The following is a 16160-nucleotide window of genomic DNA, read 5'->3' as shown; positions in this document are numbered from 1 at the left end:
AAAGACATCATGCCATTCTGAACTACATCTTCAGTGAAACTTGAGTGGGATCTGAGGATCTTTTTTCAAGCCTATCGGATAATGTACTGAGATTTAGCCTATGCTTGAAGGGCTAGGAGAGGGCTGAGAGAGAGTAACTGACTTGGAGGGCTGGTGGCATCTGGGACAATTTGTAACAGCCTGAGCAAGGCATCCGTTGAAGGGTCTGTGGTCACCTCTGTCCGCAGTCCCTGGGCTGGCCCGACTCCAATGCATTTCCTTCCTTTCCTACCCTCCTTCTTCCTCCATCTGTGCCTCCTCGCTGCATCTGGCCCCCGTCAGCCCAGGTTGGGTGGGACATGAAGGTCCAGCAGGACTGCAGAAGGCCAGCACAACCTCAGGAGAGGAGTCACTGCCACTGCTCAGACGGACAGGCTCAGCTCGCCCACTCTCATACCTGGTGAGTAGAAGGTGTGTGGTCCTCGGTGACAGCTCTGGGGGTTACTGGGTCATACCTGTCCTGAGGATCCCAGAATGTCGTGGAGTTGGAGACAGAGCTGGAGCCAGAGGGGCTGTCCTGGCATACCTAAGTCTCTATGTAGGGAACACTGTACCGTGGTGCCCACAGCCAGGCCACCCTTATTCCCTATCAGCACTTGGGCAAGTCCTCCAAATTCTTCAGCCACTTCATCTGCTCCCTGCACCAGCAGATATTCTCCACCAGGATGTGGTGCTGGGATGGCGAGAACACACTCAGCAAATATACACAGCCAGTCAATTTTTAATGTCATTTTCCTGATTCTGATGTTTTTATTGTGGTTATGTTTGTGGGAAATATACCCTGGAATATTTGGTGTGGTGGGTATCTATTTGGGATTTGATGTTTCTTTACTACAAGCTAACAGGTTAGCTTGTTGCTATTTCACTGATGCTGACAGAAGACATAAGATCTCTGGGTCAGAGACAAAGTAATCTGCTACTCACAGCACAGGAAGCAGCACCAACATCATTTGTGTCTGCTCCCCTTTCCCCCCAAGTCCCATGGGGGCAACACAGAGAGTCTAGACGGCACCTGCACAGTGGATGGTGATACAGAGGGCAACACTGAACTTGGGGTACCTGCTGTTACATGGCAAACCTTAAGCAAGACTGATTTTTGCCCAGAACATTACCTCATCCCTGAGGCTTGCTCGCTGCCAACGGAACCTGGGAATATACAAAGGGATAGAAGGGATAGAGTGTGTATCTATTAAAATGTACCAGACTTTTTGTGGCAGTATTCATATTATTCCTACTACCTCAATATCGCCCTCGCTCCGCAAGGACGATAAGAACCCTGGTTCGGATGCATCTTCTCTCTCTTTATTTCCGCAAGTCTACACACTTATATACGCTTACATGACCAATCAGCGAGCAGGGTACAGGAGGGAGCGAATCAGGCTGTGCACCTAAACGAAGAACAACTTCGCTAGCAACCAATGCTGTTTACTTCCTCCTTGGGCGTTCCGCTTAGTCTCACGAGGCGATCCTAACCTGGCAACTAGCCAGGCGCCATCTTTTAATGGCGGAGGCCGCCCTGGCCAGGGGCCTGCCTCCGACACCTCAAGATTGTAAGCCACTTCAGTGTCCATCACTAGAGAAGTCAGTGAATCAAAGTGAGTATCACAGTATGGAATCAAAGTGAATTATTCCTTTATTCCTGCCTGAATGAAAAGGAATGAACTCCTGGTACATAAATCTTAATAAAAAATAAAATCTTACTGAATCTTACAAACATAAGGTGAAATGACCACTTGCACATACAGACCATATATATAGTGTACTGTTTCATTTATATAAAATTGAAAAGCAGACAGAACCAGACATAGATAGAAGAAGGATGAAAGAGAGAGCGCTCCTGGTGGTAGTGACTGGTAGGAGCACGAGGAAGGCTTCTGAGATACCAATTTTTATTTCTTTTTTTCCCCCAATCTGGGTGGTGGTTATGTGGTTGCATCCACTTTGTCATAATTCGTTGGGATGAATACTTAAGACATGAGCCATTTCCTCAGTTGTATTTTAGCAGAAGATTTACAGGTGAAAAAAACGTGAGATATATATATGGTGTATAAGTAAAATAATACACCGATGTTTATAGGAAACACTAATAACTTTCCCATCTTCCTAGTCTCCAGGGGGATCCATTTTTAATAGAACAGTAGGCACCCTTTCCTATTTTCTCCTATTTAAACAGGCATTTATACATACATATCTCTGGCTTCTCTCTTTTGTTTCATTATTTGTGTTTACTGTTATGTGACACACTCTATCAACTTTAAAATCTGATTTTTATTTGGTAGTTTGTCATGGGATTTCCTGTAAGTTGATAGCTATAGCTGGAACTTTTATCTCTAATTTGTCCACCAACACATTCATAGTTTTACAGAAATAAGAAGATACACTGGTGTTTATTTTTAATGAAGACTTCTTTTTTCTATGCATTCCCCCTTTCCCCACACGATCTCTCCCACTTCTCAAACAACCTGCTATTTTTCCCCCTGCTTATATTATCATTTATAAATACATAATGTATATATATAATCATTTATGTATGGCAAACAAAAAAATATATATAATATATAAAGTATGTTCCCATTAATATTTTAATAATTTATAACTTATATTTAATATTTCTACTCTATCTCTTCCCAAAAAACATTTAATGAACCATTCACTCACTGAATAATCAAAGCTCCATATAGTAGACCAAAGTTCAAAATATATAAATGCACCCAACCATTATAGCATTTTATTTTTTGTTAAGATTTATTTATTTATTTGACAGACAGAGATCACAAGTAGGCAAAGAGAGGAGGAGGAAGCAGGATCCCCGCTGAGCGGAGAGCCTGATTTGGAGCTCGATCCCAGGACTCTGAGATCATGACCTGAGCAGAAGGCAGAGGCTTTAACCAACTGAGCCACCCAGGCGCCCCCCCCCCATTATAGCATTTTAAAGGTAGAAATAGTGTGGGTAGGTTTATTTCTCATCACAATTCAAATATAATATGAGGAATTGGGAAAAAGTACTTTCTTTCAATTAAACACAAGTCTTTATCAAAGTATACCGTTTGCCTCCTACTGCTAACAAATGGAACGATTAGGCTCAATAATATACATTAATTTTTCTGTCCAATATCTGTATTTTGTTCTCCTCTCTCTGGTGGGGAAGAGCTTCCTTATTAAATCATTAATGTTATTGCTAAGGAGTTACAGGTAGCTACCAAGACGTTCTTTCGTAATACTTAATTTAAATTATCTCGTACCTTTTGAAAGATATAATTTCAAAAATAAGGTTAGTTTCTATTTTTCAAGAAAATTATCCTGTGAATTGATATGTATTTCTTTAGAAATAAGGGCTAATTAACATGTGGAATTAAAACAAACTCATGTGCTGTGGTGAGTGGTGTGAAGTGTATAAACCTGGTGATTCACCAACCTGTACCCCTGGGGCTAATAATACATTATATGTTAATAAAAATAAATAAAAATAAAAAAATTTAAAAGGCTAATATTAACTTCATGGGAGTTTACAAAATTTTTAGGTTGCTTCGGAAAGTTAAATGGAGATGAACATCAATTCAGTAAGTTTAAGAGATATTCTCAGTTTAAAATTCCATCATAAATCTGTGTCAAGTATGGAAAATATATAGACATATACTTCATGAGTTAGTTTTTGTCTTGACATCAATTTCCTATCAGAGGCTAGGGATTTATAAGCTTTTCATTGTTAGTAACAGGAATAATGATATTGCCTATACTTTATCCTAAAAAATAGAAAGGAGATGGACTTTAGAAACAGGACTCTGAAGAGCCAGCCTAGAGTTACACAGGAGAAACAGGGGATTTCTCTTTGTGTATCACCAACCATCCAATAATGTTTTCTAGGGCTGAGGTCCCAAAGAGAGATGGGTCAGGCTTGGGGCCCCTGCCTGGGGTGACAGGATCTGTTTGCTTTTTGTTCTATAATTTGTTTTTTTTTTAAAGATTTTATTTATTTCTTTGGCAAAGACAGATCACAAGTAGGCAGAGAGGCAGGCAGAGAGAGAGGAGGAAGCAGACTCCCCGCCAAGCCGAAAGCCCGATGCGGGGCTCTATCCCAGGACCCTGAGATCATGACCTGAGCCAAAGGCAGAGGCTTTAACACACTGAACCACCCAGGAGCCCCTGTTCTATAATTTGTTATTCAGGATTTGGAATCATCTCATCCTGATGAAAGAGATAGCTGTTTTCTCTTACCTGAGATTATTAGAACACACTGTTTTTCCTCTTTCAGACACAAGGAATATGGCTGGGCTCAATATTATGGGGTCCATATTTTATCAGGCCTCTCTCACTATGATGCTGGGACTTCACAAACGTCGCTGTTTACGGTAGTCACTCCTCCCGTCTTTGCTGTGCACTTCTCTCTCCAGGTACTAAGCACCAGCTCTTTGGGTCGCTTCGTTCCTTAGTCTCATGATCAAATTTCTTGTTGAGAAGGAAGCACTCCAGCCCTGCCACCAGGCAGCTCTTTAAACAGAAGGGCTGTAAACTGCCAACTCAATAACCCCAGGGGTCAGCTATTCAATACGAGGGATGTAATCATTCATAATCATATGTCAATTGCTGGAGAGCACAATTCAAATTCTGCTAACCAGGTACTGTTGACAGCTTTGCTATCAAATCTCCCAAACTAGAATCTCACCTGATTTAGGTCTTGCTGTTTCTGTGCATTTAATGTTTTAAGCTGACAAAAAAATTGCATTGCATTAATATTTAAAATTAAAATCGATGATTACTCTAGCACAATGACAGAATGCTGCTGCTGAATGCTATTGGATTTCTCATTAATATTAATTTGCAGTTTGTAGGGAAACGGTTTAACAACGGAGCTACACACATGTAATTCAAATATTGATTAACTGGGCCATAAATCTATGATCATGAAAAAAATTGCTCTTGACCATCTGTGTTTGATTTTTGGTCTTAGCATATTCAAAATCCATCATATCTCAGGAATAACATGTAATGTATTTTTTATAGTATGTTAGTTATTAGCAAATATTTTCCAATTTTCTTTTTTTAAAGACCATTTATTTATTTGTCAGATTCAGAGAGAGAGAGAGAGAGAGAGCACAGGCAAGGGAGCGGCAAGCAGAGGAAGAAGCAGGCTCCCTGCTGAGCAAGGAGCCTGATGTGACATGGAATTCAATCTCAGGACCCTGGGATCATGACCTGAGCCTAAGGCAGATGCTTAACTGACTGAGCCACCCAGGTGCCCCAGCCTCAGCTTTAATTAAATTAAAAAGTACACTGCTACATTATCTCTAGGAAAAGACTCTGATGTATTTCAAGCACCAAAGGGGTGTGTGTGTGTGTGTGTGTGTGTGTGTGTGTGTATTTTAGACTTTTATCCTGGTAGGTTAGTAACAGTCTTAGTCTTAAAACCATATTTGCAACTAGTTCTTCTGATTGCTACATAGTCAAAACTTAGTGTGGAAGATGACAAAGTCAGCCCTGCAAAAAAATGATGTAACTTCCATTACCTAAATTGCCTTCATTGTCTGTGTCAACAGACCATGGCTAGATGACATCACACTGAATTAATCAACTTAATAATTCTCGTTATCAACAAGACAGCCAGTCCTCTAAAATCAGCTTGTATGTAATCAATTACTGAACTGGTTAATATGAAAAACTAGTTAATAAGTCATAGGGCCAAACCTACCTATCAAAATCTGACATCCCTTTTTGTTTTTAAAACAGTATCTTCTATAAATGTTAGTCAATAAATAAGAATGGAAATGATCAACGTAACTGAGATATGCCAGATGACTTCAAAACAGCACAGCATGTTCCTTGGAAATGGCCTTTAGAGATTTGGTATCTCTTTCTCCTCCAAATCATAGAGTCAGGCCACGGAAGGGAACTTCAATTTGATGTTCCACCAAATGGGAAGTCTCTTCTGCATCTCCCCGAGGGATTGTCAGCTGGCTCCTGCTTTACCACTCCCAGTGAGAATGAATTTATGTATAACCATTCTCTTATTGGGCAGTGCTAAATGATGGAAGGAAATTTTTTTTCCAATTTTTCACAGAAATGCCAATTCTTCTGTGAGTCAGTTCTGTGTGATTTCCAGTTTCACATTGTTCTCTGGTATCACAATGCCTCCTAAAGCATGCATAGTGCGTGCCAAGAAATTTGTAGAATAATTCTTAGGAACAGAAACACCCAGTGCCTTCACTTAAGGTGTTTATCACCTGCTCATAGAAGAAATAGTACATGCGCATATTTATTTCTAATTCATGTGCCAAAGAGAATCTTCAAGTTCTACGAACTTATGTGCAGATGAGGTTAAAAAAGAACTATACCCAAATGGAAAGAAGTTGCATGGAGAAGAAGCCTGATAGGTGGAGATACTGAGGTCAAGTGGGGAGAACATTCGAGGCAGAAGGGAGGGCGTGTGCATCGTGAGGACAAAAATATTGGGTATGTTTAGAAATAAGGAGTAGAAACCTGGGATGCAGCATAAAATAAAGATGTGAGTGAAATAAAAGGCTTGGGATCCAATCACAGAGTACCTGGGAGCCAGAAATAGCCGTATGGACTTGATCTTCTACACCAGCGTTCTCCAAGGTGGGGCGTCAGCTCTGTGAGGTACCTGGGAATGCACTAGGGTGTGAAGAGACATCGAAATTCCAGCGAGTTTTCATTTTTAATCTTAAAAACTGAAAAAAAAAGCATTACTAAAATTTACTCTCTTGGGAAGAGTGAGTGTCCCAGAATGCTAAGCAGTTTGCTAGTTTTTGGTGAGTTGCTCACTGAGACATACGTTATCTGCCCTTCAGGGAGTTTGCAGATTTGGGGTCCCAGGTGGATTTATAGACTATGGTATCTAATTTTAACTAAATGTGTGCTCACAAAATGGCACACAATTTTAAAGAATTCCTTCCAAGAACCTACAGATTGAAGACAAGACTAATGACACAATCACAGATAAATAAAAAGCAGTGTTTCTTTTACACTAAGGGCAAGGTGTTCAGCAGCCACGTTATAAAACACAGATCCCACAAGAAATAACTGTTCCAAAAAACTATACTTGACATATGAGTATAGATCTGATTTTATTTACAATGAACCCTTCCACAAATGGTATGAGATACTTGATGCCTTTGTGAAATCTTGAGGCATTATTTTTTTCTTTTTGCCAGGGCAGCCCTTAAAGTAGGTATTTAACTAAAATGAACTTGGAACAGGAACAGCAACCTCTGTTACTGTACCATGAAGTATTAGCCAAAATTTCAGAAATAATGAGTCATGTATATGCCATAAATATGAAAAAATGTACATAAAATGTATATGCCATAAATATGAATAAATACATAAAATCTACTCATACAAAACAGTTAAGCATAAATGATACATTATATGCTATCTAAATAATCATATTAATGATAAAAATTTAGAGAGCTAGAATGTTCTCTGAACCATTAATAAAGTAATTATTCAAATATTTTTTATTATCTCTTAACTCGACTTTTTACATTTTTATGTCTGTTTAAGAACATATCTAATATTTTTGAACAGTCATAACTTCAATATACACTTATAAATACATGCGTGTATGCACAAAGCACATTCTCAAAATGTTATACCTGAGAGGGGGGTGGTAGTTTTTTAAATTTTGAGAAACCACCACTCTACATTTTGGATGAGGGATTCATTAGAGGTTTTGATCCAGGAAGTGATACATCAGTACATTGAGAAATATCAAGAACTGTAGGAGAAAAAATGGTACCGATGTGCTAAAAAAAGAGACGATTTGATAATGAACTGTCAAGGAGAAAGAAGGGAGGTGACTGATAAATTTGTTGAGATAATTCAGGGCTTGAATAAAGGAGAAAGCAGTGGAAACTGGAAGGAGAAGCTAAAGGCCACAGGTACTGTGGAGGTAAGATCTGCAGGATTCCAGTAAGTGATTTGTTACTAGAGAAAGGGAGAGGAGTCACAGAGGAAAACCAAAGGTAGCCGTAAGTTTCTCCTTCAGATAACTGAATGCAGGATGAGGACCTTCCGACAAAAATAGAAATACTATGCTTTCAGTCTGGTTTAGAAGACAATAGATTTTCTCCAATTTGGGTCACAGTTTATTTAAATAAATCCATCTATCCATTTATTCATATTAATTTTTAATTTCCTCCAAAAACACTTAATCAACTCCCATATATTTCAGAAACTGCATAAAGAGTCAAGTATCCAAAGATAAACGAGATTGTTTAGCCTCAGGGAGCTCACAGATTAGTGGGAATAATAAAAATGTATCGATAATGATATATAATGGGAGACGTGCAATTACAGAACCATCTGTACAGGGGTTTGCAAGCACAGGGAAGGGCCACCTGGCCTGGCTGGGAAAATTTTTGGAAGATGAGGCTCTGGAGAAAAATAAAAGAATGACTACGTGCTGGTAGCTAGGCAGAGGGGACAGAGTGGCCAAGGCATGGTGCAGGTATGTGAGACACTCAAGCAGGAGTTCAACAGAAATCAGATTCCCTGTGACAGGTGGACTGCTTAATTCTGCTAAGAGGTCATGGGCTCATCTATTCTGAAAAGAAAATCAATAGCAATCAATGAAAAGTGGAAGGCTATCAGGTCTATGCAGAATGAAAACCTAAAATGAAGGAAAAAGATATGGTTTCTATCCTAAAGCTGCAGCATAGAAGGTGAATGATGAAAATTTTAACTGCGGCTATTGAAATTGGAGACATTACCATCCAGTTATTAAATGTGGTCAGTGTTAAATGAGGGAGGCTAGCAGGCACCCCTGCAGATGAGGCCCACGGGAACAGACAAACACAATTAGAAGCTTGTTTCTGGAGAACGCACGGCATCCATATAGGGAAAGAGGGCACAACCAGAGCTCCAGAAAGTACATGGATGCTTGCGGCGTACTATTAAAGCGTGTATTTACATATGTGCCAGATGAAACTTGAGGCTGAGAGGATAGGAGATATGCGAAACTATACATGCTCTGCCTGAAAATGTGAAACTGTTGTGTGAGATGGGCAAAATGGAAAGATTATTGTTTAGTTCCGCCGATGGTGGTGTGAGATCGCTCAGAATAAACGTGGCGAGTAAGTGTTACTTCACGGATGATGTGCGATACCCTGCACATATTTTATGTCCTCAGATCCCCCCTACTTGTTCAGTCGGGTGGTGCTGCCAAAGTTTGCAGGTGAGACTAAGACTTGCAGGCAAAAGGTGGGCTGCCCGATGTCTTGCCGCGGCAAGGTGAGACTCAGATTGGGTTTTCTGCTGCCCAGACCAAGCACCTACCACCTCACTAGCGGTTTTCGAATGGGCTCCATGGAGGTCCCATTTCGGTGTCAGGGGCAGTGTGGCAGACTTCTGTAACTTGTGGGCCATCAAGCACCATTCCCCCTTCCATCAATTGTTTTGGAGAATCATCTTTTGATAATTGAGGGTTTTTTTCTTTTCTTTCCTTCTTTCTTTTTCCTTTTTTTTTCTTTCTTTCTTTTTTTTTTTTTTTTGCTTAAATGTGTATGGATAGCTTTTGTATGCAGAAAGAAATTCTCACATCTGCATTCATTTTCATTAATAGTCAACACAAAAAATTTTTTAAATTGTCGATACAGCTTATAAAGTAAATCCACTTATAAACCTAGTGGTTGCTAATTAGTACTCGGTTCATTTTTTTTTAAAGATTTTATTTATTTATTTGACAGAGATCACAAGTAGGCAGAGAGACAGGCAGAGAGAGAGGAGGAAGCAGGCTCCCCGCTGAGCAGAGAGCCTGATGCAGGGCTCCATCCCAGGACCCTGGAATCATGACCGGAGCTGAAGGCAGAGGCTTTAACCCACTGAGCCACCCAGGCGCCCCTTTCAGTTCATTTTTTAATGTAAGATATTAAATTTCCCCAAGCTCTTAAGTACAGCTTACAAATTTAAGTCATATATTATGTTAAACATTTCACATTAAAGTCATGTAAATTGTATGTTGTCCTAAATAATTTAAGGTCTTTGTAAACGTGATTGCTTTAATTATCTGAAACTTTTCAACTTCAAATATTTAATATATCTGGTTTTCTAAAGTACTTTAAACAGATAAGTGGAATTATAAATCTAATACACAACATTTTCTTAAGTACTTAAATAAATCTTAGAAATCTAATAATAAGATTTGATGATTCAGATTTATTTAAACTGGTAAAAATTTATCAAATATTATACCTATTAAATTTAAAAATCATAAAAAACCCTTTAAATTAAAATTATAAGTTTAATATGCCAGATTTAATAGATTTAAAAAGAAGGCAACACACATTTTTCAGATGATTATATACTGCTCAAATTTTCCATTTTCTTTTTTATTTATTTTCTGCAGCTGTGGTCACCTGGATTTCCCCTTAATGTTCTAAATTTGTTATAGATATACTGATTCCAAGGATTTGATTTTATCATTCTTTTTTCTCTGGTTATTTTTACATCTTTCTGGTGTTACTAAGTCTTTTATCATCTCATTACTCAAAAAACTTAAGGTGATGATCAGAGATTCTGGACAGGGACCTGGAACCTACTGGTAATTTCCAGGATAACTACCTGAGCTGCCTGTTAATATACCCAACCTGTTCATATAGAAAAGAGGCTTTTCAAATCCTCGCATTTTCTCACAAATGGTTTCATCTGGCCATTTGAAGCCATTTTATTTTTACCAGACTCTGACACAAATCTTACTAATTATAAGCCTTACACCACCCAGTTGCAATTAACCTCTATTGTCAGCTCAAAGTTAATGAAATCTTCAGGACAGTGCCCACCTCTCACCTGTGCTATGGTTATAACTAATATCTTTACTACCTAGTTGATTTTGCACCTTTCTTATATAGATTGCTTCCTTATCTGTTGCCCAGACCACAGATTTATTGCTGTTCGGTTGGCCAGAATTGCCTTTCTGGTGTTGTGTGGTATTGGGTTGGGATCGTAAATCATGATGTTCTGACCAGTGGATGGGCATGTGGCCAAAGTGGACTTGCTTCAGGACTTTTAATGTTGAGCAAAGGCAAATTAAAAACAACAAAAAAAATGAACACACACACACACACACACACACACACACACCAGAACTAGCAGGAGCTCCCTAAACAAGAAGTGGTTCCAAACACTGAGATCTATTGCTACTGGTTGCCAGTTGAGTCTCCAGCCTTCCCTTCAGTCCTTTGAGACTTCAGATCCTCCCAATAAGTTACCCCGTCAGTTATTTTGCAACCCCAAACTCCAAGTGACCCAGGCAGCCTAGAGGATGCTGTACTGATGAAGAAGGGGCTGTACTTAGCCCCTTCTAAGGGGCTAAGGAGAAAGGGCAGGAGTCCTGACCCATGCCTTAGTCAGATCAGCCACACTGTTATCCGTCCTGTCAATTTCATTTGAAGAAGGTCTTAAATCACTGTATTGTTACCAAGGTGTGAGATTATTACACCCATGACTGCTAAGGTCTGGAGAATTTTAAGGACAAACTGAAGGATAACAAGTACTAAAGGACATATGCTTGAATAAAACAGAAAATGAGAAACTTGAGGCAGCTTTCAAAATTCATGGTGCATCAAAGAGGATAGAGAAATCAGGATATATTTCAATGTGAGAAGACTCCATGCCTAAAAATTGAGGACTGAGCAATAAGGTCAAATAATAAGAGGTATGAATGGGTGCCTGGGTGACTAAGTTGGTTAAATGTCTGCCTTCAACTCAGGTCATGATCTCAGGGTCCTGGGATTGAGCAGTGAATTGGGCTCCCTGCTCAGCGGGGAGTCTGTGTCTCCCTCTTCCTCTGCACCACCCCCATCATTCGCCATTCGTATCTTCTCTCTCTTTCTCTCTCATCCTCTCTGTCTCAAATAAATAAATAAAATCTTAAAAAATAATTAAGAGATATGAAAAAGGGACCAGGAAGTCCTTATTAAAGATGTGTAGGAAATATGTGATTATTACTTCAAAGTCCCTAAGAAAAATATGCAGCAATGACAGAACATGTTAGGAGTAGGACTTCCACAGAGAAACTGATTTAACTAAAAATGAAAACTAAACCTCTCATACTTGATTTCTTAGCTTTTCCATAAACTAGAGCATGGGCACATGCTTTAGGTTCAACTAATCAGACACACAAACATAGAAACACAATCCCAGGATACAAAGGTACTGGCACTGTGGAAAATTCTTCCCAGAGGTGGCACAGCTGTTTCTAATGGCAGCAGAGCCAATGTGGCCAGTGGCCAGTGGCCAGTGGTAGGCGAGATGTATGGAATCAACCAAAGAATCTAGGGTGCAGATTGGGGGCTAGTGACAATTTCAATGAATTGGTCTTGGAGTAATTTCAACCATACGTCTGGCTACATGGCTCCCCTCTGTTTCTGCCTATTTTCTGAGCTTGATTCTCAAGTTTTCATGAGGATTCTTTGATTCGTCCAACAGTAACTAATCCTTAAGGAAAAGATGGGGAAATCTAGTATTTTCTACCTGGTGTAATTAATTCTAGAAAAAAATACTGGCTAATATTAAGGGATGGAATTTGGGGAGCCTATGGTAAGCAATGACTAAGTTAATCATCACCTGTGGTCACTCTGGAATAATATGCCTATTAATGGCAAGGTTTTGAAGGACCATGTGTCCTCCGCTGCAAAGGAAGTTCTTCATGATCAGGTGAACAAAATGGCCAACTCTATGGATGTCAGTCATCCTCCTTCCTAACCACCCACATGTTTGTTCACTTGGGCCCATGAACAAAGAAAAATGGTGACAATAGCAGTTGCAACAATGTGAATTTCCTTTCACCTGCACATCACTTTTGCTGAGTGCCCAAATTTGCCAGCTGCAACCAAATCTGAGTATCTGGGATATTAACATACCCTAGAAGAACTAGCCATCTTTGTGTAATTAGATTCCTTCCCTCATGTAGGGAGAAATATTTTGTTCTACTGAACTACAATTTGCCTCCTTTTTCTACCATCCATTGACTTACCTAATGCCTTATTTACCACCATGATTTCATATGCAACATTGTTTCTCACCTAGGAAATTGCGTTATAGTGAAAGAAATAATGTAATGCCTATGAAATTCATTAGTCTTATGATATATTCCATTGTAAAGAAGCAACTACAAAATAGTGATAAAAGCTATTAAGGATTTATTACCACAACAGCCAGAAGACAACATCTTGTAAGTTTAGGGTACATGCTCTCCTCTAACCTGGAGGTCAGTATTTGTCCTGTTTCTCCCATACCCAGAATAGATGATGAAGGATAAAGGAGGTAGGTAGGAATGGCATCTCGTATTACATTTATTACCCACTCGCAAAAAATATTATTCTTTGTCTCCAAGCCTGGCACTGCTGCTGATACTGACTCTGGGATTCTGTGATTCTGTGTTGCTTGAACATCTATTGGCTTCTGAAAGTATGAGAATAGAGGCACATTATTGCAGAGCTTAGATCTTGTGATTCAAAGTGTCAGGGCCCAAGAGATCTTACACATATCAGGGGTAGTAAGAGTTGTCCCAGTTGAAGTGGATGATGGGAATCCCAGGGGCACTGGGTGAACAACCATATGGTTGTGCAGAGTAACCAATCCTGACCATACAGGGGAGGTTGGGTTTGGCTATATAATACAGCTAGAAAGAAATAGGGACTGAACTTCAAGAATTCTCTGAGTACTTCCTAGGACCCCATGTCCTGGGGCAAAATTATAAGGAAAGTACAGTAACTTAATAAAGCCAGATCCATCAGATGTCCTGCTTTTTTCAGAAGCACTTTGGGTCCCTCAATGGGTAAAGAACTTTGGTCAGGGGATGTGTTGGTCAAAGACAAAGGATCATGGAAAGAATAGAAATCATATATGCTGGTACAGGTTTGTGACAGTTGCAGAAGTAAAAACTGACATTTAACCCTGTTTTCTATTATGTCATATTCTTTGAATAACACTTTTTAAAAGATGGGTCTTTGTGGTTAATTTACACATTTGCCACATATGTAGGTGTGTATGTGTGCAACAGGGGGTGACACAGTCTGTGAATATTCTTTCTATTGGTGAATAACTTTCTCAGTTCCCCTGACAATGGGCACAAATCTTTTCCCTCAGCTCTGCCAATGAAAAGCACCTGTCCTAGACTCTGAAACAAGAGAAAGCTGCACAGAAAGCAGAGACAGTGGATAATTCTTCAGGAATGGTAAAGTTTTAAGCAACATGGTCTCCAGAAATGGCACCGGCAGTTGTGCCGTGGAGGAACCTTACGTGTTGGGTCAGGAGTGTGGGTGTGGTGACCTGTGAACCCCAGCATCCAGCAGTAATGATGACGGGGTCCATGATGAGCTGCTGTGTGGAGTGATTTTGGCAAGTGTTACATGTGGCCTATCTCCTTTTGTTCTGAGCGTGGTTCCTTATCCTGCCTATCAATTCTGAGACTTATCCAGTATCCTTTTGTTAAATGAATCCCTCTTTAAGTCACCCATAGTCAGCTCCTATGAATTGCAATTAAGAGCTCTAACTCATAAAGCCATAAATCTTCATTTCAATACTTTTCATTCAGTAAAGCCTTCAGTAAGCAAGCCAGTAAGTCCAAGGCCTCGTGGCAGAAACGAGTGAGGCAAAAATGAGTGACACAGTCCCCATCATCCACGTACTGAGATGTCTAGTGGGAAAACAACACATACATAAATCATTTTAAAAATAATCATATAACAAGTTATAATAGGTGTTGTATATTAAATTCTATGGAATCTGCTTAAGGAATGAACTAGTTCTGCCCAAAGAGAAGTGGGGAGCTTTGTGAGCTGGAAGGACAAAGAGGATTTTACCAGCTTCACAGGAGGAGACACTCCTGGAAGAGTGGGTTGTATGAGCCAAAATATAGTTTGTGATGTGTTTGTCACCCAGAAAACACTAGCATGTGGCAATCATAGGCAAATGACTAGAAAAAGACCAGAGTGACACTGTAAGATGTGATTATGAAGGCCTGTGTGTATCATACTAAACAGTTCTCTTCTTCAATAATTACCAACATGGTTTTTAAAGCAAATAATGACAGACCCAATCTGTTTTAGAAAAATAATGTTAGTGTCAGTGTGGAGGCATTAAAGAACCATATCAAGCCAATACCAGCAAAGAACACATTTGAATGTTTAGCTACAAAAGTTTTTGCCTACATTCCAAGTGGGAAATATATACAACTCGAAACCAAAACAGAGGATGCATTAGTAGAATTTGATGACTAACTGCCAATATAGCTGGAACTAGCGATGTGATCTAAAGTTAGCCATATATCCTTAGAAAGGTTTTCTTAGTCTTGGATTACTCATCAATCACAATCCATCAATTACTAGTTACATGATAACATGGTAATGATCCTTATGCTGCAGGGTAGTTATCAGGATAAGAAGAGCATATTAAAAAGATCTAGCATTGAGCCTGAATATCAATAAATTTGAATGTTAAGGAATGGGAGCTATTGCTATTAATGCAGTACAAATAGAGAGGGTTGAAAATTCTATTTTATGACTCACCAGACATGGCTTAATAAATCATATTATATTTTGATGAAACCACAATGACCACTGTTATTTCCACTTATTTCAGAAGCCAAGGAGCAAGAAAGCTTAAATAACAATCCAAAGGAGAAGAGGGGGATTTTGGGGAGGCCCTCCTTTCAACCATTACTTGGAAGGTAAGAATCTCCATGTTTTACTCTACATCATGGTTCCTCTGTAGGTACATAAGAATGCTTCAGTCTTCCCTATGTATGTATTTATTTTCCCAAGAAATTAGAATATTTAAATCAGAGCCTGTCTTTTCATTATTTTAGTGCTGTAGTATATTAAGGAGCTCAGTATATGAAATTATCTTTTACATTTTCATGAAAAGAAAACCTTTAATTATATATTTATATACACACACACACACATACATATATAACATAGGTTTCTGATGAGGTTCACCCTAATATTTACTTTAACTTTTGAAAAACATTGATTTTAAGCACTTAACTTATAATTTATAGTTAGTCTTATAGAACATATGATAATTAAGGAAACATTAAAAACAAACAAATGGATTTATTTATTTATTTTTAACATTTTATTTATTTATCAGACAGAGAT

The 16160-nt window shown here is 39.0% G+C and overlaps 1 long non-coding RNA gene across 1 annotated transcript; it reads left to right on the top strand.

The window, feature by feature from the left end:
• The first annotated feature begins 1526 nt into the window (after positions 1-1526).
• Positions 1527-15727, top strand: LOC123389773. The gene is made up of 3 exons (XR_006604407.1): positions 1527-1634; positions 14146-14233; positions 15640-15727. It is a non-coding gene; the product is annotated as an uncharacterized LOC123389773 (long non-coding RNA).
• Positions 15728-16160: the final 433 nt, after the last annotated feature.

The sequence above is a fragment of the Mustela putorius genome, unplaced genomic scaffold (genome assembly GCF_011764305.1).
Source record: "Mustela putorius furo isolate JIRA1106 unplaced genomic scaffold, ASM1176430v1.1 tig00004013_pilon_pilon_pilon, whole genome shotgun sequence".
Taxonomy (NCBI): Eukaryota; Metazoa; Chordata; class Mammalia; order Carnivora; family Mustelidae; genus Mustela; species Mustela putorius.
Note: the sequence above shows the minus strand (reverse complement) of the source record. Positions and strands in the feature narration are given on the sequence as shown.